The following is a 24,360-nucleotide window of genomic DNA, read 5'->3' on the forward strand; positions in this document are numbered from 1 at the left end:
TTCCAACTTGAGCAGTTCAAAGCTAGGACCCTGACCCACAGAGAAAGACGTTTGTCATCAGTATCCTACTGTCTATGCAAGTAGCATGGTTACAAGTTTCAGAATTGTAACATTTATTTATTTATTTTCATCTTGACTGAAAACTTCAAAACTCAACAATGTAAATTTTAATCAACCTAGACAACATAAATACAAAGATTTTTATAACTGCCAAAAAATGATGGATGGGAAGGAGAAGGGATTGGAAGAAGAAAAAAAAGGAATTGGAAGAATTTTCTTCACCTGAGAGGCAAGTCAAGGCAACAGAAGTTTCAATGTATTATTTAAATATCATAAACAACCAAAAATTTAAAATAATATTAGTAGCAGTATATGACAGTGAGTTTGTTATAAAGTCTTAGCCATCATCGTAGTAAGTCATAAGATAATTTCTAAAGATAAATAAAGAACACAGACCATGTTATTCAGTGATTGTGGGGGGCAACAATCAAACTTGTGAGTGTAGTAGTAGTAGGCTGGGCTAGGACTCTGGCTTTCAATTATGATGCCTTCATTATTTTTTTGGTACCATGTATATATCCATTGCCGTATATTAAATATGAAAAAATGAAAGAAATCAATGCACTGTATACATGTCTGGTTTTGAAATCTTAAACTAGTAACTTATTACATATCTATTTCAAATATATGCAAAATTATTTTTATAGGCCATAAGGTGATAGTTTTCCCATGCTAATTTAAAATAAATGGAACATAATTTTCAGTAGTGAACTTTACTCACTCTTAATTTACTTACAGTTTCAGCCTGTAATCAAATTTAACAGTTTATTTTCATATAACTGTAATAGCGTTCATTTCTTTATTAGATCTAATTGATCTCAATGTGTCAATGGGTACTTAACAAAACTTAGTCCGCACCTTAGTGATATTAGATGAAATAATGTCTTAAGCAAGATAGACAAGGGTTAAATGATTTTATCTAAATAAATCAATTACAGAGCGACTGATATTAATTCACTAGCCAGTTCTTCATTGGTTTTACTTCACACAGTATTTATAATAAATTAACCAAGGATAATTTTCTCGAATACATATTCCAACCAATAAACTCACCAAATGTATTAGAACATTATTCTTTTACATCAAAAATTATGAACATGTTTAGTATTTTTAATAAATATTCATCTACTTCCTAATAAGTACCAGTGTGATTTTAAAATGGAAAAAGGCAAAGAATTGACAAGCCATGTTAGAACGAGAAGCAACTATGTGGAAAATACCTAAGTAGAGGTGGCTTCATGGGCATGCATTTAGGCAATCACACAACAGAGCCCCAAGCTGAGAACCTCACACTTGGTTTCATGCTCTGCTGTAGCTGTCCTGTTAATGTTAAAAATCTAGCATGAGGCCTCATATCTTCATTTTCTTTTTTTGTTGTTGTTTTTAGATTTTATTTATTTGTTCATGAGAAACACAGAGAGAGACAGAGAGAGAAGCAGGCTCCATGCAGGGAGCCCGACGCGGGACTCCATCCTGGGTCTCCAGGATCAGGCCCTGGGCTGAAGGCGGCGCTAAACCGCTGAGCCACCCGGGCTGCCTCCGTATCTTCATTTTCTACTGCGTCCTGCAAATGATGCAGATGGGCCTTCCACAAATTGGTGTGCTTAGAGAAAGAACACAAGTACACCTTTCAGGAAGAAAATCTGAATTACTCTATTGTCAGTCTCCTAAAGTCTTGAATGTTCTTTATTTTTTTTCCTATGATTTTTACTTCTTGAATCCCCAGAGACTGAAAGAAAATTCATATGAATAACAACAGAGTTTTAAATTTATTTTTATTTTATTAATATTATTATTTTTTTAGAAGAGTGCCTTTTTAAAAATATTTTATTTAAATTCAATTTGCCGATGTATAACAAACACCCAGTGCTCATCACACAGTTACCTCATCCCCCCACCTCTTCCCTTTCTGCAACCCTTTGTTTTCCAGAATTATGAGTCTCTCATGGTTTGTCTTCCTCTCTAATTTTTCCTCACTCAGTTTCCCTCCTTTCCTTTAGAGTCCCTTTCACTATTTCTTATATTCCACATATGAGTGAAATCATATAATTGTCTTTCTCTGATTGACTTATTTCATATTTATTTATTTTTAAAGATTTTATTTATTTGAGAGGAAGTTAGTGAGTGAGAAAGAGACCAGAGACAGAAGAGCAGGGGGAAGGGCACAAATATTAGCAGAAGCAGACTCCTCCCTGAGCAGGGAGCCAGATGCAGAACTCTATCCCAGGACCCTGAGATCATGACCTTAGCAATAGGCAGATGCTTAACCCACTGAGCCACCTAGGTGTCCCATGACTCAGTTTTTTTTAATATTTAAAATATGTAATTTAGAAAAGGAAAGGTAATGTAGACTTTCTCTAGACTTTTAAGAGGTTTTACTACACTTTTAAATATTTTTTCTCTTTTATTTTATTTTTTTTTAATTTTTTTTTTTTTTAATTTATGATAGTCACAGAGAGAGAGAGGGAGAGAGAGAGAGGCAGAGACACAGGCAGAGGGAGAAGCAGGCTCCATGCACCGGGAGCCCGATGTGGGATTCGATCCCGGGTCTCCAGGATCGTGCCCTGGGCCAAAGGCAGGCGCCAAACCGCTGCGCCACCCAGGGATCCCTTTTCTCTTTTATTTTAATAAGAAATCATTATTCAACAGATATAAGTGTGAGGTCTAGAAAATATATATGTGCAAATAGTTTCCTCTGATGTTAAAATGGAGACATTTTGTGTCATGTTTCAGCTCTGTTAAGACTTTTGAAAACCAATTTAAAATTTAAACATAGATTTGTTATGTCATACCTCTGGCCATGTAGGCTTTAGAAATAATGTGTTAAAATTAACTTGCTATATTATTCCTCTGCTCTTAGGAAAGAAGAATCTTAGCTCATCTAGACTATAATTATTTTTCTAAACTAATTTAGTCCTAGTGTCCCAAGATCAAAGGCTAGTGTATGTACATGAGGTAATTTTCTATCTCCCACAATGGGTAGGAAAGATAAAACTATCTGTCTGTGGACTCAGTCTTTTAAGAATGAGGGCAAAAAAAAAAAAGTAGATTAATCATGGTATCCACTTGAAAAAGTACCAACCCCAAAGCTCACATTTTAATTACATTCTGCTATTAAAATTTGAGGACTTTAAGGTTATCTCACCCAAGTTTCTCTGAAGAGCAGAACTCTGATTACTTAACTATTCGAACACATATAGGGAGCATAAGTTCCAAACATGGTGGCCCATACCATATATGGACTATTTTACCCAAGAATAAGAATTTTTTTCCTCTATTTTTGGAGAAACTTTGCTTCTCTGTAATATGAGACTAGTTAGCAGATTTGTACTTAAGGTCAAAAATGCACAGGGTGTTTCTCAAGATATGCTACCTGAATATGGTAAACTTGTCCCCTAAAGTTATCTGAACAGCAGTTTCCTCTAAAGTAACAGAGATTAAACTACTAAAATATTCATGATAGGAAACACATGCTTGGAGAAATGTAAGGCAATAAGGAATAGTAGGTATAGGAGACCAAAAGAATTTCTCATTCATCATATCCTCCAAGAACCCATTCACTCTTTAAATCATACACAGCTTTTAGCCAAAGCTGAGAATGTTCATTTCACAAATAAAGATGACAATAAAGTAAATGATATTTTGATATACATTACATATGCTAGTGATATAAACTAACAAATTACCATCTCTGTGTTAGAAAAAGTCAGATTTAAAAGGCAAACATTCCAGCTGTATATATGAATAATATCTAGATGAAGAGTAATCTTTTAAAAATATTTTATTTAGGGACACTTGAGTGGCTCAGTGGTTGGGTGTCTGCCTTTGATCCAGGGCACGATCCCAGGGTCCAGGGATCCAGTCCCACATCAGGATCCTAAAGGGGAGCCTGCTCCTCCCTCTCCCTGTGTCTCTGCTTCTCTCTGTGTGTCTGTCATGAATGAATGAATGAATGAATGAATAAATAAATAAATATTTTATCTAAATACAATTAATTAACATATAGTGCATTATTGGCTTCAGAGGTAGAGGTCAGTAGTTGAAGAGTAATCTAAGCATAAATGAAGATCATCAGAGTGACCAGGTGATCTTGGAGTCCATTCCATTTAAAACTTGATGTGATAGGACTTGAGACCACATTCAAACAACCAAGTTCCATAACAAGGATTTTAAGTGACTAAAAGTTTTTGATGTACTATGCTCATGCCACCTCCATCTTCAAATAAGACACTTCACACTAAAGTACTATTTATGTGACATATGATTTCATATTTTCATATCTATATATTACTATACATTTTAATATTATCAAAGAACAAATATATAGTAGATATTTGTAATAGGAAGGCATAAATTTAATGGCTGTCATAGATTTCTGAAAATGACACGGAGGTTATTTCTTACAATTTTTGTAGAAATCTATTTTCTTTTTTCTTCCTGTTGGAGGGAGGCTGTATTAATCCTGGGCTGTCTTGACGCCAATAAACAGGAGGTGTGGGCTAGGCTCCTCACAAGAAGAACCGGAAGTGTCAATAAGGGAATGTAGTAGGGATTAAGAAAATGCAAAGCCTCACTATCTAAGTCATGCTTTTAAAATTCCAGTCCTGGGATGCCTGGGTGGCTCAGTGGTTGAGCGTCTGCCTTTGGCTCAGGGCATGATCCTGGGGTCCCGGGATAGAGTCCCACATCGGGGTCCTTGCCAGGAACCTGTTTCTCCCTGTGCCTGTCTCTGCCTCACTCTCTTTGTATGTCTTTTATGAATAAATAAATAAAATCTTTAAAAATATATAAAAAATAAATAAAATTCCAGTTCCTTATCTCTTTGCTTCAGGGTTAATATGAATACAAAGGCAATCAGAAAGTCTGAAATTAGTAAATGGGAGATGACATCATTATCTAATAACAAAGAGAAAATAGACTTAATAAGATTAGTTGTCTGTACAATCTTTCTGATAATTTGTAATGCTAATACTAAATACATCTTTTTAGCAACTTCATTCTAAACTGAGCAATTTCAAGGTCCTAAGATCCAGTTACATGCCCTTAACACTCTTTACTATTTACCAATGATCACAATATTTTTAATTTGTAATTTTTATTGCTAGTATTTTTAAGTTCTCTAAGGGCAATGATAAATCTGTCTTGCAGCGTAGTATATGTTCATTGTCCAAAAAATGTTTGATGAGTGAACTTATGAGCATGATTATTTTAGTTCAGTTTAGTTCAAAAGTTGTTTATTGAACACCTGAGAAAGGCTGAAATAACAAAGATTAATAAAGTAGGGCACTGCCATAAAAAGTAGCCAAACTGATGGTACATGATATTCTGTACCTAATGGCTCGTTATGTTTTAAGTCTGTATAAGATACTATGGAAGCACAGAGTCAGAATTCAGCCAGCAACTTCCAACGAGACTTTCTGTCTAAACTGAATCCTGAAATTAAACCAAGGGTTTGCCAGTAAAATCAGGATGATAAAAATATTTTAGGCCAGAAAAACAGAACAAGAAATTTCAAAAGCATGAGAAAACACACATGGGGGAAAAAATTATGTCTGACTATTGTTTTATTAAGCAGTAGTTCAAAGTCACTTTTGTTAAATGTTTCTAATTAGAAGGGTTTTAAGACTACATTAGCTGATTTTTCACGTAACTTAATTTTTGCCAAGAAAAATATCATGACCAGAAAAAAGTTATACCATTTGTGGATATATGGGCTCAGAATAACACACCAGAATGCAAACACTGGCTCTAAGCATAAAGTGGGCAGCTCTCAGAGAAGCTCACAAGAAGAAAATATACATTATAGTTAATATATAAAATGTATGTTTTTGTATTTTTTCTAACTATGGCCAGAGAGATTTAAGTTATTTTCCTACATAGCTCACCTATATGCTTTTTTTAAAAATAATATCTCTTGTATACATTCTTATTATATGGAATTTTTCCCTAGTGGATTATATATTACTATAATATATATATTATATATATAGTTATATATATAATATATATAGTTATATATATAACATATTGGGAAAAAACAAATCATCCTTACAGAAATTACTTAGAACGTTACAATGAAGAGAATTTTTAGAGTTGTTTCTACCTTAGCCTATTTATAAACTTTAGAAATAAATAAGGAACAGTTGTGTTTTGTTTCATTTTGTTTTGTTTTTCATGAGAGACACAGAGAGAGAGGCAGAGACATAAGCAGAGGGAGAAGCAGGCTCTGCGGGGAGGCTGATGCGGAACTGTATCCCAAGACCCGACCCCGGGATCAGGACCTGAGTCAAAGGCAAATGCTCAACCACTGAGCTACCCAGGCATCCGAAGAAGGAACAGTTGTTATTCTCAAATCTACTTAATGTTTTGCTTTAAGTGCCTTGAAATTCTTCATTTTTTTTAAAGATTTTATTTATGTATTCATGGGAAACAGAGAGAGAAAGAGAGAGAGAGAGAGAGGCAGAGACAGGCAGAGGGAGAAGCAGGCTCCATGCAGGGAGCCCGACGTGGGACTGATCCCGGGTCTCCAAGATCAGGCCCTGGGCTGAAGGTGGCAATAAACCCCTGAGCCAACAGGGCTGCCCGAAATTCTTCATTTTAAGCAAGGGACCTGAATTTTCTATTGTATTCTGTCAAATTATGACAGACAAATTGTATAACCAGTCTTGCTTATTTCTCTTTTCCTTAATACAGACAATTATTATTTGTTGTTTTGTTTTGTTTTGAGGAAGATTCTATTGCTCTCACAATAAAAAAAGATCTCTCCCAACTCTCTCTCTCTGTAGATAGATAGATAGATAGATAGATAGATAGATAGATATAGATAGGTTTCTATTAATGACCAAGGTAAAAAAGAAATTATGACAATTGAAAGCTATCAATAGATTCTCTGATATTAAAATTAAAAGCCTAATTCAAAGAAAAGTGTTAGAGTTTAATATGTTTTGGTCTAAAAATGAAACTTTTTTTTTCTCTTTTCTGAGATCCCAGTGAACACAACTTGTTCTCATTTGAAATAGTTGCAAATTTTTAAAAAAATTTTATTGAAGTTCGATTTGCCAACATATAGTATAACACCCAGTGCTCATCACGTCAAGTATCCCCCTCAGTGCCCATCACCCAGTCACTCCAACCCCCCTCACCTCCCCTTCCACTATCCCGTGTTCCTTTTCCCAGACTAGGAATCTCTCATGTTCTGTCACCCTCTCTGATATTTCCCACTCATTTTCTTTCCTTTCCCCTTTATTCCCTTTTACGATTTTTTATATTCCCCAGATGAGTGAAACCATATGATGATTGTCCTTCTCCGACTGACTTACTTCACTCAGCATAATACCCTCCAGTTCCATCCACATCAAAGCAAATGGTGGGTATTTGTCCTTTCTAATGGCTGAGTAATATTCCATTGTGTACATAAACCACATCTTCTTTATCCATTCATCTTTCGATGGACACCAAGGCTCCTTCCACAGTTTGACTATTGTGGACATTGCTGCAATAAACATTGGGGTGCAGGTGTCTTGGTCTTTCACTGCATCTGTATCTTTGGGGTAAATCCCCAGTAGTGCAATTGCTGGGTCATAGGGTAGCTCTATTTTTAACTCTGAGGAACCTCCACACAGTTTTCCAGAGTGACTGTACCAGTTCACATTCCCACAAACAGTACAAGGTTCCACTTTCTCCACATGCTCTCCAACATTTGTTGTTTCCTGTCTTGTTAATTTTCACCATTCTCACTGGTGTGTGGTGGGATTTCATTGTGGTTTTGATTTGTATTTCCCTGATGGCCAGTGATGTGGAGCATTTTCTCATGTGCTTGTTAGCCATGTGTAGGTCTTCCTCTGTGAAATTTCTGTTCATGCCTTCTGCCCATTTCATGATTGGATTGTTTGTTCCTTTGCCGTCGAATTTAATAAGTTCTTTATAGATCTTGGAAACTAGCCCTTTATCTTATATGTCATTTGCAAATATCTTCTCCCATTCTGTCATCTTTTAGTTTTGTTGACAGTTTCTGTTGCTGTCCAGAAGCTTTTTATCTTGATTAAGTCCCAATAGTTCATTTTTGCTTTAGTTTCCTTTGCCTTCATAGATGTATCTTGCAAGAAGTTGCTGTGGCCAAGTTCAAAAAGGGTGTTGCCTGTGTTCTCCTCTAGGATTTTGATGGAATCTTGTCTCACATTTAGATCTTTCATCCATGTTGAGTTTATCTTTGTTTATGGTGTAAGAGAATAGACTAGTTTCCATTCTTCTGCACGTGGCTGTCCAATTTTCCAGGACCATTTATTGAAGACACTGTCCTTTTTCCCAGTGGATAGTCTTTCCTGCTTTGTCAATTATTAGTCAACCATAGATTTGAGGGCCCATTTCTGGGTTCTGTATCCTGTTCCATTGATCTATGTATCTGTTTTTGTGCCAGTACCATAGTGTCCTGGTGATCACAGCTTTGTAGTACAACTTGAAATCCAGCAGTGTGATGCCCCTGGCTCTGGTTTTCTTTTTCAATATTTCCCTGGCTACTCGGGGTCTTTTCTGATTCCACACAAATCTTATGGTGATTTGTTCCAACTCTCTGAAGAAAGTCCATGGTATTCTGATAGGAATTCCATTGAATGTGTAAATTGCCCTGGGTAACATAGACATTTTCACAATATTAATTATTCAAGTCCATGAGCACGGAATGTTTTTCTATCTTTGTGTGTCTTCCTCAATTTCTTTCTGAAGTTTTCTGTAGTTTTTAGGGTATAGATCCTTTACCTCTTTGGGTAGGTTTATTCCTAGGTATCCTATGGTTTGGGGTGCAATTGTAAATAGAATTGACTCCTTAATTTCTCTTTCTTCAGTCTCATTGTTAGTGTATAGAAATGCCACTGATTTCTGTGCATTGATTTTGCATCCTGTCACATTGCCATATTGTTGTATGAGTTCTAGCAATCTTGGGGTGGAGTCTTTTGGGTTTTTTATGCACAGTATCATATCATCTGTGAAGAGGGAGAGTTTGACTTCTTTGCCAATTTGAAAGCCTTTTATTTCTTTTTGTTGTCTGATTGCTGAGGCTAGGACTTCTAGTACTATGTTGAATAACTGTGGTGAGAGTGGACATCCCCTTCATGTTCCTGATCTTAGGGGAAAGGCTCTCAGTGTTTCCCCATTGAGAATGATTTTTGTTGTGGGCTTTTCATAGATGGCTTTTAAGATACTGAAGAATGTTCCTTCTATCCCTACACTCTGAAGAGTTTTGATCAGGAATGGATGCTGTATTTTGTCAAATGCTTTCTCTGCATCTATCAAGAGGATCCTATGGTTCTTGTTTTGTCTCTTGTTGATATGATCTATCACGTTGATTGCTTTACGAGTATTGAACCAACCTTGCATCTCAGGGATAAATCCCACTTGATCATGGTGAATAATCTTCTTAATGTACTGTTGGATCCTATTGGCTAGTATCTTGAGTATTTTTGCATCTGTGTTCATAGGGATATTGGTCTAAAATTCTCCTTTTTCGGGGTCTTTGGTTTTGGAATTAAGGTGATGCTGGCCTCATAAAACGAGTTTGGAAATATTACATCCCGTTCTATCCTTTCAAACAGCTTTAGTAGAATAGGTATTATTTCTTCTTTAAATGTTGATAGAATTGCCCTGGTAAGCCATCTGGCCCTGGATTTTTGTGTGTTGGGAGGTTTTTGATGACTGCTTCAATTTCCTCCCTGGTTATTATTGGCCTATTCAGGTTTTCAATTTCTTCCTGTTCCAGTTTGGTAATTTGTGGATTTCCAGAAATGCATCCATATCTTCTAGATTGTCTAATTTATTGGTATATAGCTTCTCATAATATGTTTTTAAAATAGTTTATATTTCCTTGGTATTGATTGGTATGTCTCCTCTTTCATTCATGATTTTATTAATTTGAGACTTTTTTTCTTTTTATAAGGCTGGCTAGGGGTTTATCAATCTTATTAATTCTTTCAAAGAACTGCTTCTTGGTTTTGTTGACCTGTTCTACAGTTCTTCTGGGCTCTATTTCAGTGAGTTCTGCTTGAATCTTTATTATCTCTCTTCTTCTGCTTGTAGGTTTTATTTGCTGTTCTTTCTCCAGTTCCTTTAGATGCAAGGTTAGCTTGTGTATTTGAGTTTTTTTCCAATGTTTTGAGGGAGGGTTGTATTGCAATGTATTTCCCTCTTGGGACTGTTTTTGCTGAATCCCAAAGACACTGAATTGTTGTATCTTCATTTTCATTAGTTTCCATGACTCTTTTTTAATTCTTCTCTAATTTCCTGGTTGGCCCATTCATCTTTTAGTAGGATGTTCTTTAACCTTCAGGTGTTTGTTTCTTCAAAATTTCTTCTTGTGATTGAGTTCTAGTTTCAAAGAATTGTGGCCTGAAAATATGCAGGGGATAATCCCTATCTTTCGGTATCAGTTGAGACCTGATTTGTGACCCAGTATGTGATTTATTCTGGAGAAAGTTCCATGTGCACTTAAGAAGCATGTGTATTCAAATTGTGTTTGGATGTTAAGTTCTGTAAATATCTGTGAAATCCATCTGTTCCAGTGTATCGTTTAAAGCTTTTGTTTCTTTGGTGATGTTGTGCTTAGAATATCTGTCATTTGCAGAAAGTGCCATGTTGAAGTCTCCTACTATTAGTGTATTATTATCTAAGTATGTCTTTACTTTGGTTATTAATTGATATACTTAGCAGCTCCCACATTAGGGGCATAAATATTTATGATTGTTAGGTCTTCTTGTTGGATAGACTCTTTAAGTATGATATAGTGTCCCTCTTCATTTCTTACTACAGTCTTTGGATAAACTTTAATTTATCTGAATGAGGATTGCAATCCCAGCTTTCTTTTGAGGACCGTTTGAATAGTAAATGGTTCTCCATCCTCTCATTTTCAGGCTGGAGGTGTCCTTACATCTAAAATGAGTCTATTGTAGACGGCAAATAGATGGGTCTTGCTTTTCTATCTTCCCAAACCCTGCATCATTTTTTTAAGATTTTATTTATTTATTCATGAGAGACACAGAGAGAGAGAGAGAGGCAGAGACACAGGCAGAGAGAGAAGCAGGCTCCATGCAGGGATCCTGATGTGGGACCAGATCATGCCCTGGGCTGAAGGCAGCAGTAAACCACTGAGTCACCTGGGCTGCCCACCCTGCATCATTTGATGGGATCATTTAGCCCATTCATGTTCAGAGTAACTATTGAAAGATATGAATTTAGTGTCATCATAATACCTATTCAGTCCCTATTTTTGTGGTTTATTTCTTTGGGCTTCCTCTTTTTTTTTTTTACCTAGCCCCCCTTAATATTACTTGCAGAGCTGGTTTGGTGGTCGCATATTCTTTTAGTTTCCACCTATCTTGGAAGCTCTTTATGTCTCCTTCTATTCTGAATAAGAGCCTTGCTGGATAAAGTATTCTTGGCTGCATGTTCTTCTCACTTAGGACCCTAAATATACCCTGCCAGCCCTTTCTGGTCTGCCAGGTCTCTGTATAGAGGGCTGCTTGCTGTTAATCTGATATTTCTCCCCATATACGTTTAGAATCTCTTGTCTCTTGCTGCTTTAAGGATCGTCTCTTTATCTTTGGAATTTGAAAGTTTCGCTATTAAATGTCGAGGTGTTGAATGTTTTTTATAGATTTTAGGGGGGAACCTCTCTATCCCCTGGATCTGAATGCCTGTTTCCCTCCTCAAATTAAGGAAGTTTTCAGCTATGATTTGTTCAAATATACTTTCTGGCCCTCTGGCCCTTTCGGTGCACTCTGGAACCCCAATTATTCATAGGTTCTTCCTTCTGAGGCTGTCATTTATTTCCCTTAACCTTTATTCATGGTCTTTTAATTATTTTTCTCTCTTTTCCTCGGTTTCCTTCCTTGCCCTCAACTTGTCTTCTATGTCACTCACTCTTTCTTCCACCTCATTAACTATTGTCGTTAGGACATCTAGTTTGGATTGCATCTCATTTAATTGATTTTGTATTTCATCCTGATTTGATCTAAATTCTGTAGTAATGTAGTCTCTAGAGTCCTTTATGCTTTTCTCCAGAGCCACCAGTAGCTTTATAATTGTGCTTCTCAATTGGCTTTCTGACATCGAATTGTAATCCATATTCCATAACTCTGTGGCAGAAAGTACTGTTTCTGCTTCTTTCTTTTATGGTGAGTTCTTCCTTCTAGTCATTTTCCTCAGTGCAGAGTGGCTGTATAAGTGAGCTGAGTCAAGAATATCAAGCACGACCTAAGTAAATTTCACCCTAGAGGATTCTTGCTAGAAGCAAAAACCCTTCTCTCTGTAGCATTCCAGCTGTTCTCTCTTTAAATCTCAGGTCAAATTCATATGTGTTCAGGATGCTTTGAAAGTTATCTAGGTAAGTTGGTGGGACCAGGTGAGTTGAGAACCTCTACTCTTCTGCCCAAATTAGTTGCAAATTTTAATCCCAAATATATTTCTAGAGAAAGTTCCACATTTAACTAGAGTGGTAAAACTTTTATCAGACTAATTTTATTGTAAAACTAAAACAAGTAAAGTGTTTTGTTTTGTTTTTTTAAGGTGTTTAGATCTATCAGAGAAGAACAAAGGCACTGGGGATTTAAGGAGTGTCACTATCATGGAAATAAAATAAAATGAGCCCCAAAATCTGCACATATTCTCTCTTGAAATAAACAATACTTTCACTGGAGGATGCTGAGAATGTTAAAGCAGACACCAAAGAGGCTGTAACACTAATCAGGGTTTCCAGAATATACACAGTAAAGACAAAAAATTGGCATCACAGCCTAACAAGAATGAGGCACTATGGTTAAAATTCAGGCTTTCACATGAGACCTTGAAAGAGGCAAACTCTGAGAGAGAGAAAAAAAAAAGAGAGAGAGAGGGACAAACCTGAGCTGGAGTATGACATTCTGCCTATACTTCATTTACTTATTGGAAGAAAATTAAATCTAATGTGGAGAAACAAAACATTATCTCAAGCCTTTGCTATTGTTCATGTACCCTGCGTTCAATAAGAATTATCCTGAGTAAGAAGAGATAAGATGAAACGACAAAAATCAAGAACAGAGATAAAGCAATAAACCCACAAGTGATCCAGATACTATAGTTTTCAAAAATGGATTTAAACTAATAATGTTAATAAAATAGATTTTAAAAGATGGATAATTTCACTGGAAAATTGGCATCTATTCATTTTAAAAGAGCAAATCCTCCTAGACATTAAAATATAGTAGCTACAAATACATGCTGAGATATAATGGAAGAGAGGATTAGAGAATTCAAAGACTCATAATCAGAAGATAGCCAGATAGAAATAGGAAGAAACAGAGATGAAAATTACAGAAAAGTCTGAAAGAAACATATGGATATGGTAAAAAGATTCAAAATGTGTGCTATTACAGTTTCAGAATAGAGAAGATGAGAGAATAGATGTCTTAAGAAATACAAGCTGAAAATTCTCCAAAATGTATGAAACTTATCAAGCCACACTTTCAAAAATGAGTATGAATGCACAGTAATATAAATTCAAAGGCAAAGCACAACCAGGCATATATAATTAAAATTCTGAAATCAAAGTGAAAGAAATATTTAAAGCAGTAGAGGAAATAACACCAATTTCCTTCAAACAGGTAACTATAAGCTGAAAAATGTACTTTCAATAGAAATTTATATGTCATATTACTAATTCTCTCCCCCATTAAACTTTTAATTCTGTGACAGATTTTTGATCAACTTGTTTTCATTAAAAGTACTGATTTTTAAAGCTAATAACTTAAAACTGCCACACACACACAAAAAGACAAATGGTCCACAAAACCTCCTTTCTCTCTGAAGGTTTTATGATGCATTGTTATCATTATCCAGTGGCCAATTGACACAATTCTGAGACTGTTCTCCCACTACTGATTAAGACTGGAGTGGTAGGTACTGGAGTAATTCTCATTTAGCCTTCTGAACTTCTGTACAGACCGGTGGTGATCTTGTCACTGCCTGCTGTTTCTTGTCCACTGCTTTGATGACACCCACAGCAGCTGTCTCATGTCACCAATAGCAAAATGGCCCAGAGGAGGATAGTCTGAGAAACTCAACACACATAGGCTTTCCAACAAACATACCAATGATGGCAGTACCACCAGATTTCAAGAACTTGGGGCCATCTTTAGCTTTTTTTCTAGAACAATGATCAATCTTCTTTTTCAGCTCAGGAAACTTACAAGCAACGTGAGCTTTGTGACAATCAGCACAGGTGCATATCCAGTGCTGATTTGGCCTGAGTGGTTTAGGATAATCACCTGAGACATGAATCCAGCTGCTTCCATTAGTGGGTCATTTTTGCTGTCACCATCCACATCACCACAATGAATATCTTTGATAGATACATTCTTGACAGTGAGGCCCACACTACCCCATGAAGAGCCTCACTTAAAGCTTCAAGGTGCATCTCAACAGACTTTACTTCAGTTGTAACACTGGAGCAAAGGTGACCATCTCGCCAGGTTTAAGAACACCAGTCTCCTCTCAAGCTCACAGGGACAGTACTAACACCACCAATTTTGTAGATGTCCTGGAGGGGTAGTTGCAAGCGCCTGTCAGTTGGAGGAATTGGTGGCAAAGTGAGACCCAGAGCTTCCCACAGTGTGGTTCCACTGGCATTACCATTTTAATGGTAATTAAAATTACCATTATAAATTTTAATGGGTGACTCTATCCTCTAAACCAAGGCATGTTAGCACTTGGCTCCAGCATGTTGTCATCATTCCAACCAAAACCTGGCACAAATGCTATGTCAAGGATGTAGCCAATTTTCTTAATGTAGGTGCTGACTTCCTTAATGATTTCCTCACATCCCTTCTGGCTATGGGGTGGCTCAGTGGAATCCATTTGTTGATATGAGTCTTTTCCTCTCCCATTTTGGTTTAGGTTTAGTGGTAGTTTTCACAACACCTATGTTCTGGCAGCAAACCCATTGAGAAAAGGAATTTATTAATTTGTCAATATTTTCCTACAGGATTGTTGTTTTAAGCTATAGTTATACAACAGAGGATTAAAAAAAACACAAATTACCTATGTATCACATGAGATAAAGATATGAAAGAATGTATTTTAGATGGGGATAGGTATCAAGCAGTAGAGTAATGTAAGAAAGAGGCTACAAAGTGAAACAAAGGCTGCTATTTAAGTGATTTAAGAAAATATTTGACAAGGAAGCCATGTGGACATCTGGGGGAAGCATTTTCCAGGCCAAGGAACAGACTGTGCAAAGGACATGAGTGGGCACATGCTTGGTGTGTGATCAAGAGTAGGTGGTCATGGCCAAGTAAGTGGATAGAATGAAACATAGAGGGTACCAATTCATGAAGGTTTTATTTTACTGTATTAAGAATTTGGACTTTTTAAATAGAATGAGAAGCAAAACCGTTGGATAATTTTGAGGCAAGGAGTAACACGACCTGACTTACTGTTTTGATCAAATAATCCAGGTTGTGCTGCTGATAGACCATGCAAAACCAAGGGCAGAAGCTGGAAGACCTGTGTTAGGATGTATTTTCTACCATCTTTTGACATCCAGAGCAACTGCTGGGAGGTCTGTTGTCATATAGCTATCATTTCTTAGAAATAATCAGTCCCTCTTTACTGACTTTTTAAAAAATCAGAATAGCTAAAATAGAAAGGAAGAAAATTACAGAATTTGGAGAAAATATGGGTCAAGAGGAACTTACACACTGATGATGGGAAGTAAATTGGAATAATTACTTTAGAAAATTGTTTGGTGGTATCTATCAAAGCTGAACAGATGCATTCCCAATTATTTACCAGTCTCTCTCCTACATGCCCAACATAGATGTGTACACATGCTTATTAACAGACATGCATAAAAATATTCACAGCAGCACAATTCTAACTAGATCTGGACAGAAAGCTGTCTAAATGCCCATCAATAAGAGAATGCATAAAAACATTTTGGTATACTCATACAATGGGAATAATGCAGCAAGAATGAATGAAGTTTAACTGTACATACCAACCACAGTCTCATTAGTATGTTTTGTCTGTTTGCAATGCTTCCTTTACCTTTTGAGCACTTCCTACTTTTTTTACACCATAAGATGTTCCAAACTTATCTTGCTTTCGCTTTGTCATGCAGTCAACAATTCCTTTAAGGAATCTTGATTCTTTAAAGTGAGAATAGATTAAAAAGCCAAGATCAAGAAGATTGGGGTGCTCATTTTCTCCTATGGTGCCACTGTTTCTGGGGTCTCTCTGAAAATGGACCTAGGAAGTAATGAGTTCTTACTGATACTTACCCGTTCCAAACCAAGACCTCAGGATTTATTCTAGCTTTCCCTTTTCTTTATTTCTAACTACATTCTCTACAAATTGAGCCTTTAAACTTTCATCATAAAAAAATACGTTCATTTGTTCAATCTTTAAATATGCTTGATGCCTGAATTGTGAAACTATAATCCTGTGAAAAATATCTACATTGCAATAATTGTGTATAGATTTTTTTAATTTCTAGTAGATGGTTAAAAGATAGTAGTTCCATCAGTTACTTTCTATCTATTCTAATTGTTGTGATTTATCAACATCTTTGTCAAATGAGATTTTAGCATTGAAAATGTTCTTTTTCACTGTTAATGCTTGTGGACTTAAATTCTATTTGGCCTGATAAAGAGCATCGCTACTCCTACTTTCTTACTAGTTTCTAATTACCTGATATACCTTTGCCATTTCTTAAAAAATTTGTCTTTGTAAGTCAACTTTTCTTCATCTGCCTCTTGAAAATGACAAACACGTCTTGTTTTGTGAGCAAATTCAGTATCTTAATAGGTAAACTAAGTTTATTCCCACTTATTTTTATGTCAAATATGTTTGGTTTTATTTATGCAACAACATTTTATAATTATAGGTTTTATGTTTTAATTTCATCCTTCTTTATATGATATAATCTCATTTAAATGGAAAATGTATTTTGGAATGTTTGTAATTTTATTCTAGGTATTACCTTTGTACTTATACCATATAAATGCCCTTAGTTCCCAGATTCCATGCTCAAACTTTTAATATCTGGTTTGTCAGTTTTTAATGGGATTCTTTATTTCCTATCTTTTGCTTATACATGTGTCAAGGACTAACATAATGTTATATATCAACTTAAAAAGAATCAGTGAGCTCATCCAAACTCATAGGTTTAAAACGTCTTCCATAACCTTTTTATTTAAGGAATGTTTAACTAGATATAAAATCCTTGGTTCACACTTTCTTTTAATGATTTTTTGCATATCCTGCTCCATTAGGTCTTGTTCTGAATGTTTAAAAAAAAAATTGAATGCCAATCTAATTCGTTTTGCCTTGTAATTTATTTTATCTTTTTGGCTAAAGAACTAGAATATTTTTTTTTCATGTCTCCCTTCAAAGTTTAATAGTTTTACTAGGATACTTCTAAGATTCATCCTGAGATAATTTTCTCCTATTTGCCCTTTAATTTGTAGATTCAGGTTTTCTTTTTTTTTTTTTTTTTTTTTTTTTCAAAAAGATGCTTGAGATTCTAGTTTAAAATCTTAGTTATATTCCATTATTGTTTCTTCAATGGGTACCTTTCTTTTTCTTTTTTTTCTCTCAGATGCTACATGTTTCAAAGACAGTCACTTCACATTATAGGAACTTAAGTTTCTTCTATGAAAATCATGCTGTGATAATTCAGAACACTTTATTTTACAAAGCATTTTCACTATTACAGTTGTATACCCTTAATGGCAGTCGTTTGAGATTAACTTTAGATATATTGCTAGCTCCTCTGTTCTCTCTTTCTAGCGCTTCCTCCCCCACCCCTCTCTCCCTCTCACCCTTCCCTTTTTCTCCCCCTCTCCCTCTATTTCTGTCTGCTTTTCTCAACACAAAGCCTTGCAGTGGGGCAGGATTAATACATGGTATACCCTGGGATCTAGTGACTTTTATTTCCCTACTTTTAATTTTACACTGTTTGGGCATTCTCCATTTTCAACTTATGAAAGCTTGAAGATATGATTTTAGTACATTCCCTTTTCTTTTTCTTTTCTTTTTTGTTTTAGGAGGAAATATTTGGAGACACAGACCTAGGTAGTTGCCATTGTGTTATCTACCTGGAAATCTTTTAAATATATTCTGTGATTCAAGAGCAAATCTATGTATTATTTAATTTTTTTCTCTTCCTTACCAAATGGCATCACACTATGCATACTATTATGTATTCTCTTTTTTTTATCCATTTAAAACAGAGAGAGAGAGCCAGTGAGTATGAGCATGGGGAAGAGGCAGAAGGAGAGGGAGAAACAGACTCCCTGCTAAGCCAGGAACCTGATGAGGGGCTTGATCCCAGGACCCAGTCATGATCTGAGCAGAAGGGGGATGCTTAACCATCTGAGCCATCCAGGTACCCTATGTATTCATTTTTAAAATCTACATTTATCTTGAAAATACTTCTATAGCAGTTTAGACCTATTATTTATCATATAGATAATGCATATGTTGCCAAAATTTTTTAAATACTGCTATATTAAACAGAGTTACGCGACAAAAAAAGAATAATTAATAACAGTGTTCTCAGTATCAATGGAACTTACAGCCACAATACTAACAATAATTCCTATGGAAAAATACTAGTACAGGTGTAAGCATGGCAGATCACGAAATAGTGGAGCACTGCAATAAAAAGTTGTGAAGACTGCTCAACAGAGGGGGCTATAAAGAGCCAAAGGTACTGAACTGCCTGAAAATTAGAGAAGTTCACCTAATAACACTTCTAAGTCAAAGCCTGTGGCAAAAAGGAGGAATGTAGAGTGGATTAACATCATTTTTGTGCAGCACCTTGTTGCTTTCAGAGGAAATTTCTGTTGCCTTCATCTGCTGGTACTTATAAGCACAAAATATTAAAATGCTGGGAACACTCTCATACACATCAACATACAGTCCATCTAATAGCAATAATCATTCCTCTATTTACTTATCACATATGAACTTATTTGTATTTCATCAATAGATTGTAATCAGTTGTATCTCATCCCCCCACATATACAATTGAAATCTTAAATAGAAATTCAAAAAATTGCCCCATGTCAGCTCTTTTTAACCGCATTTATAGAGGTGCCTGATGTCATGAATTTCTAAGGTTCTTGTGAATACTCCATTCAAAGTGTTCATTTGTTTGGATTTTTTATTTCTGACCCTGGATTCAATTTTCTTATTCCATTAATGACATGCTTTCCATCTTCTTAAATTGCATGGTCATCAGCTCCATTTTCTTTGGTTTTATAGACTTTTGTTGGAAGTCAATGACATTTTTATTGATAAAAACTCGCTATTAACTATGTAAGTCTCCTTAAATATTCAATGTTCAATTATTCCCATAATTAACATAACCATCAATAAAAATGAAAATACACTATCTTCCTTTTAAGTTATTAGCTTATGTATTCTACTAAAAAGAAACAATTTAGAACAATCAAGACAGAACTTTCAATGTAATATTTTGATTAATAACATGAGATTTTGAGTGTGACAACCTAGATTTGAATTTTGGCTTTGGCCTTTACTAGCTGTACAACTTTCAACAGGTAGTTTAACCTTTTGATGTTCAGTTTTTACATGTATAGATTTATTGGGTAGATTAAATGTGAGTATAGATGTTCACAAGACTTCATAAATGCTGCATTTATAAATTCACTGCAGAGAGCTATGTTCAATAGCTTAGTATTTTTCCTCTTTTCAAACCTTATAGAGTATGTATTAGAATGATTCAACAATTATCTAGAAAATAACCCTAATGAGATAAATGGGATAGGTTTGACCTTAACATGGGTCATTTCTAGAAAGTGTACTCATTTTTAATTTTTTCTGTGTAGAGTTGGAATGTTGGAGAAAAGGAGAGATATGTTCAAGTATACTTACCATCTTGCAAAGAGTCAATTATAGCTGTCTTGGATGGTGATAAATGCCTTCTGCTACATAGTAAAAAAGCTGAATGTGAATAAAGCTAATGAATGTGATACAACAACTTTAGGAAAGAATTTTATAAACTTCGCCTATGTGCTTCTGAACATACGATAGATAGATAGATGATAGATAGATAGATAGATAGATAGATAGATAGATAGATAGATAGATAATAGATAGATATAGATAGATATAGAATATACACACATATATATACAACCTAGAATTCTATTGTTAATAATATTAGCCAACCATGAACCTAAAATAATATTTAGGAAATTGAAGACAGCTCTGAAAGGCAAGGATTTCTTGAGTCAGCAACACTGTCACTTCATTGGATTGTTTTTCTCTTGAGACTAATGTAGAGATAGTGATTTTGTTTAGTCAGTTTTGTGTTTCAAGGTTTCTTCTTTTATCAGCATGCTTTCATATGATCCCTTAACACAGAAATAAGGATTACAAAGTATTGCCTAATTTACTTTTTAAAAAGATATTTCAATGAAATGTGGACCTTAGATTTTTGGGCAAAGATAGAAATTTCCTACAACTTTATCATCAGCAGGTTACGGACAAACTTCAAAAACCTTAAACATCGTGTCTTAAACTGCTTTCCCATTATCCATCTGTCCAAAGGATCTTTATTTTTGAATACTGACTTTTCAAGTCAACTCTTTCTCTTAGTGTCTTCTACAAAAAGTTTCTGTTTAATTAATAAAAGACCCTTACTTCAAAATGTTAAACCTAAGTTGCAAGCCTGATTTATAATAATAAAGTACTTCTCAGAATAGTTGGATTACCTAGTTGTATATGTGTATCTTCATAAAATCTCAACATATATATTCAATAATGTAACTGTTCTAATGTTAAGAAAAGTTACTAAAATTACAAGGGTTTTATTAACAGCTAGCATTTTAGATTGATTTAAAATGGATCTTTTAATATAGTTTAGTCAAATTTTAATATAGTTTAGTTTAGTTATAGTTTACATTATCATTTCCCAGTATAATATGCAAATATTATAGTGCTGTTCCTATAAATATAGGTCTTTCCATTAAACACATGTTTAATTTTTAGGGACGCCTTGGTGGCTCAGTAGTTGAGCACCTGCCTTTGGCTCAGGCAGTGATCCTGGGGTCCAATCTTAAAAAAACAAAAATGTTTAATTCTATATAAGTCACACACTTCATATCTCATAAGTAGGTCAGGATACGTTTGAGATACAGATTGCTATTACAGAGTAATCATTTGTATTTATCTTTCATTTATTCAACATGTTTTTTAAGTGCTTCCTATATACCAGGCACATTTTCAGGGCCTGTGGATACAGCAAAAGAAAATAAATGAAATGATTTCTGACAAATAAAGAGCTCGCATTTTAGGAGTGTGGGAAGAAAAACACTAAGTTAAAATGTGCATATACAAACATTCATAAACTCACACAAACACACTCACACACATGCATGCTATAATTAAGAAACCTGGAATAGACAAGAAATGTAGAAGACAGGACTGAAACAAAAATAGTTGCTAGACCTGGGAAATGAAGTCCGGGGTTCGGGGCAGCCCCTCTTAGCTCACCGAGACATTGACTCCCAACTCCAGTGTCTCCATGCAGTTTCTTCCCCAAGGAGTCCCTCCATGGCTCTTCCCTGTCCCTCACCCTTCATCTAGTGGAAACAGAAGTATTCAATAAGAGATGAAGAGTCTGTCCTGGGGCTGGCCCTTAGCAAGGCCCTGTGGAGGTATAGAGGTATGGCTGCAGCTGGGAGGTTCAGGAGTGATACTCAGAATGTTTAACAACTAAATGGACAGCAGCCATACCCTTGGTGCTAGAAACTAAAGACCCTACTGTGCCAGAATTTAACAGTTTTCTTGTTGGGTCCTGAGGAAATTGGGAGAGGTGATAGAGATATGCCAGAGAAGGAACCGGAGCAACCAGGAAAGTGGAGGAATATTCAGAGGGCTTAGTCCATTTACTGTTCATTCACTGGATGGAGTATGTACTGGAGTGTACCAGTTGGGTTTCATGGTTCATCAAATCTGATAGCAGCTATAAGATAAAAAGTATTATTATTGGCTATTACCTATCTTACTTTCAGAAGAAGTATGGCTTTTTTTTTTTAAAATAAATGAGGGCTCTTGTTTTTGTTTTTTAAATTTTTATTTATTTATGATAGTCACACACACAGAGAGAGAGAGAGAGGCAGAGACACAGGCAGAGGGAGAAGCAGGCTCCATGCACTGGGAGCCGGACGTGGGATTCGATCCCGGGTCTCCAGGATCGCGCCCTGGGTCAAAGGCAGGCGCCAAACCACTGCGCCACCCAGGGATCCCAGTATGGCCTTTGAATTATGGCATATAGCCTGGAGAAATTCTGTGAAGGAAGGAGCAGAGTAGACCCAGGCAAGCAGGAGCCCAGACACAGTGGCCTGGCTGGCTCCAGAGGGTGGCGGGAGAGCCAAGGACCCGTGAGATGAGCTCAGACACAACCTGCATCCACCATCTACTTCTGGGATTTAAAACCAGTTTCTGGAAGCCAGGATGGCATTCCTGTGGCAACTGATGTAGAGGGTCTTTGAAGCCCGTGTCTTAGAGCTGGAAAACAGCTCTGATTCTGAGAAGCTAATGCTTCTCCTTCACTGCTGGGAAGAAAGCTAGGAACTATTTTCTGGGAAACTGTGGCATGTGCCCTGGGGGCCCAATGAAGCAAAAGGAAGATGCTCCCCAGCAGTGCTCTAGCCTTGTGCTCTTCCTGCAGGTCCTAAGACCTCCTTGTCAGTTCCTTCTCAGAGCTACTCTGAATGGCTCCTATCATTCTACTGGTGTTTTTCATCATCCAGGATACTGCATCTCTTTTCCACATCATCATTTTCCTCTTGTTCTTCAACACCTTTTTCTTGCAGGCTGGCCTCGTCCACCTTGGATTCCGTAAGTGCAAAGGGACCATCGTCCTCACAGCTGTGTTCTTCGCCCTCAGCATCTCCCCTTCATGTCTGGGTCATGAATTTACACTGGAAACACTCCAACTGCTTTGTCTGCACACAGGGACTTCAGATGCTTTTGTATTCCAGAGGCTGCAGCAGTATTATACTGTCACTTCTACAAATGGACAGCTGTGAGACTGGGTGATCCTCACTTCTGCCAGGACTCTTTATGGCTGTGCAAGTTCACACAAGTCCAATTCTTGCCACGTTGATGGATGCCTTTCCTTCATCACAGAGCCTACATTTGTGTACAGCAAACTGCTTAATTTACCTAGGACAGACTCAGGCCACTTGCATTCTGTAATTAAGAAAGAAAATCTTCCTTCTTGCAAGTTAAAGTATTTCCCAATAGACTTCAGTACATAACCCTCCCTAGCCTCTCACCTTAGTTCTGCCCCCCTTCCTTCCTGCTCTCCACCCATCTTCCTCACAGAAGGCTGAGGCTTTATCCTTAGGAAGCTGTCACTTATCCTGGTACAGAAGGGGCTCCTGGCACCTGCTTTCTTTGCACCAAACACTAATTAATGACTGAACACTGCAAATAGTGACATTTCTAAGCTCCTGACTGATCACACCATAGGCATTTAGATTTTATACCCAAGGCACTTTTTTTTTACACTTTATAAGTAGGAAATAAATTGATTCTACTTCCATAAAAAAATAGTTGCTCATTTGAAAAATCAGTATTAGAACTCTTAAGCCTAAGGGTTCATGCATAAACTAACATTAGAGTCCTTTATATACAAGTCCCATCTTTTTAAAGTGATTTTCTTTATTTTTGGTTAATAATTTTATAGTCATTTAATGTTAACATGGAGTTCAGAGGTTAAAAATACTCTAGATGTATATATTGACAAATATATACAGAAGCATATCCCCTGTTGAATTTTACTGTCATTTATTTTATATATTTAGAATGAATTTTTGATAATTTTAAGAAGCATCAAAAGTATATGTACACACATGCAAGCGTATGTGTTAACATATACACACATGTGTGTTGTATGGAAACATGAATCCTAGCATGTTCATCTTGTTTCTCAAAACAAAGCTTGGGTATAAATGTTATTTCCTGATAGACACTTATACTGCTAAGAATAATAAGGGTTACAAAGAATAACAGAATAACATTTGTCACCATGACTTTGGCATATTTATCAGATACTGTTTCTTACACAATATACCATTTGCCCATCTATCAGGCACCTGCTAAATAAAACTACATTAAAAATAAATTAATCCATGGTAATTTTCACTAATTATTAATATATTACTATGTTTGGGGAGGCTGGGTAACAGAGTAAATTGGTTTTCTTTTGATAAGTTTTGGAAAATGCACTTTAACCCA

General features: G+C 36.0%; 1 pseudogene; it reads left to right on the top strand.

Annotated features, from left to right (window-relative positions):
* The window catches only part of LOC140609375 (transmembrane protein 138-like), a 65,309-nt pseudogene extending 42,085 nt beyond the window's left edge, over nucleotides 1-23,224 (top strand).
* The last annotated feature ends 1,136 nt before the right edge of the window (nucleotides 23,225-24,360 follow it).

The sequence above is a fragment of the Canis lupus genome, chromosome 18 (genome assembly GCF_048164855.1).
Source record: "Canis lupus baileyi chromosome 18, mCanLup2.hap1, whole genome shotgun sequence".
Lineage (NCBI taxonomy): Eukaryota > Metazoa > Chordata > Mammalia > Carnivora > Canidae > Canis > Canis lupus.